Genomic DNA, 2,424 nt, shown 5'->3' with positions numbered 1-2,424 from the left:
AGAAGTCTTAAGCATGAACAACGGAAAAAATCTCAGTGACTGTAGAGAGGTCCACCCACCAAGGAAAGAGGAGATCATGATTTAGGGTCATGAAGGGAATGTGACTTCTTGCCATGACACGGTAAGGGTGCCTTAGGCTGTTGGGCCAGAAATAGCTCAATGTGTCAGCTTTATGAGGACAGGAAAGGGTTTACTCTTGTCCATTGCTGTGTCCCCAAGGCCTAACTCTGTGTGGGTGACACAGTGGATAGTCAAGAAATTTTTAATTGACAAATGAATAATGAATGAAGGAATGAATGAATGAGGAGCCTAAGGGTAGTGGAAAATTTAGGTTCAGTGTAACATAAAAAATTCTTAACGGAATTTGTTACCCAGAGACACACACATAAGGAAACGAAGAAAATTTCATTTCTCAGTATTCCTTCTGCGGAAAGTTCTGGTGTGTGTTAAAGAATTCCTAATGCCTGCACAAATAACTAGTGATGGCCACCGTGAGGTCCCCAACCCAGGGAGGGTCAGCATATGGCTTGAGTGGGCAACCAGAAGAACTAAGCACATAATTTAGGGAGAGGATTCAGAGCTTAACTGAATTTCTCTGCATTTTAGAGGAAGAGGAAGCAAGGGTAGGAGAAGAGAGAGACAGCGCTGGATCTGGATAGAGGTAGCTGAGGCATAGAAATACAGAAAGGGATTATGAAGTGAGTTTTCTATGAGATGTATTGTATAAACCCCACCTATTTTCCCTGCATGTGATTTTGAGTATTCTTTGCAGATTAAAGGATTTGTTTAAGAGAAGGGGGCGGGGGGCGCTAAAAAGCTTGTATTCCTACTTTATGAAGGGCTTTGACTGAAAAGAGAGATGCTCTTGCAGATTCCAGGTGAAAAATAAGGACCAACTCACTCGAAGATGAACTAGAGCAGCTGATTGAGTCCTTACTGTTATTACCTTTTCAATCTTCTGCGTAGTCAAGTGAGGTAAAGACTAATATTATTCCCATCTTGCGTGTGACGAAACAGAAGCACAAGGGGGTTGAGTGATATGCTCCAGGTCTCAGGCCCAAAAGTGGTAGAGCCTGGATTTGAATCTCTAGCAGGGAGAAACTTAGCATGTCTGGCTCGTCATGGCCTCTATTTCCCTTGCTGCTGTGACCCATAGCTTAGAAATTTGTGCTCAGCCCTGCCTGTAGGTATGTCACAGATTTGCAAAAACTGCTCTTTACCCGAAAGCTACCTCACCCAAAGAGATAAGGAAGTAGCCAGAGTGGTCACCATCCCAATCCCTCAAGATTGAGGAATGGTCATAACTCAAGGGAGAATTGAAACTGTGACCCATAAAGTTATGAGGTTGAAAGCAGAGAGTTTAAAACTTGTTTTTCAGAGAACTGCTTCCCGCCAATCAGCTATTTTGTCTTTTGAGACCCCACTAACAAACCCACTGGCACCTGGGCTCAAGGTCAATTGAGTTCCCATGACCATGGGAATTGAGTTCCCATGGTTCCAGCCTGGGAACAAGCAAAGCCCTGCATTCCTTAGCCCAAGACTCCATCCAGTTTATACCAGCTCTCAGGCCATGCCCCTAGCCCCTTCCCCTTGTCCTAAGATAACCTCCTGAGGTCAGGGACTGAATTTTGCCTCTTGCGGATGTTGTCTCTACCCCAAAGTGGACATGGGATAGACATTACACAGTGTTTGCTCAATGTACACGCTCCACCTTTCCTCATGAATAAGTTTTCCCACCCTTTTCACCCATATGTAGGTAATCTCCTACTCTGAATTTCCCCTTTAAAAACCCCACAGTTAGTGGGTTCCAGTCTTGCGTCAGGCTTTGTGCTGATAGCTCAGAGCCTGCAGCCTGCTTCAGATTCTGTGTCTCCCTCTCTCTCTGCCCCTCCCCTGCTTGCTCACATTCTCTCTCTCTCTCTCTCTCTCTCTCTCTTTCAAAAATAAATAAACATTAAAAAAAAAAAAAAGATTCTCTCCCTCTGTCCCTCCCTTGCTTGTGTGCTCTCTCTCTCTCTCTCTCAAAAAACCCCAAAAAACCAAAACAAACAGTTACAAATACTGTGTACTCCCATCTTTAAAAAAAACAACAACATTGCATTTGATTCTCAAGGCATCTATGATGATAGTGAGAGATTATTCTGGAGAAGTGACACCAGATACGGAGATGCAAACAGTGAAACAAACATACTGAGGAGATACAATGAGAAACTGACCGACTCGCGTAGAGAGACAAAGTCCCAGGAAACATCAACTGGGAGGAGGCCATAAGAAGAGATGGATTTTCCCCATTTGCCATCACATCTCATTTCCATCTTCTCTACCCGCCTCCCTGTCCTTATCGTCCTCATCAACGGGCTCCCTCTGTCTCTGGCTCCCGGTTGCTTTCAGCGAAAGGGAGACACAGACAGGAGCTGGAGGGCG

The sequence above is a fragment of the Panthera uncia genome, chromosome D1 (assembly GCF_023721935.1).
Source record: "Panthera uncia isolate 11264 chromosome D1, Puncia_PCG_1.0, whole genome shotgun sequence".
NCBI classification, from domain to species: Eukaryota; Metazoa; Chordata; class Mammalia; order Carnivora; family Felidae; genus Panthera; species Panthera uncia.
This window is presented reverse-complemented; position numbering follows the sequence as displayed.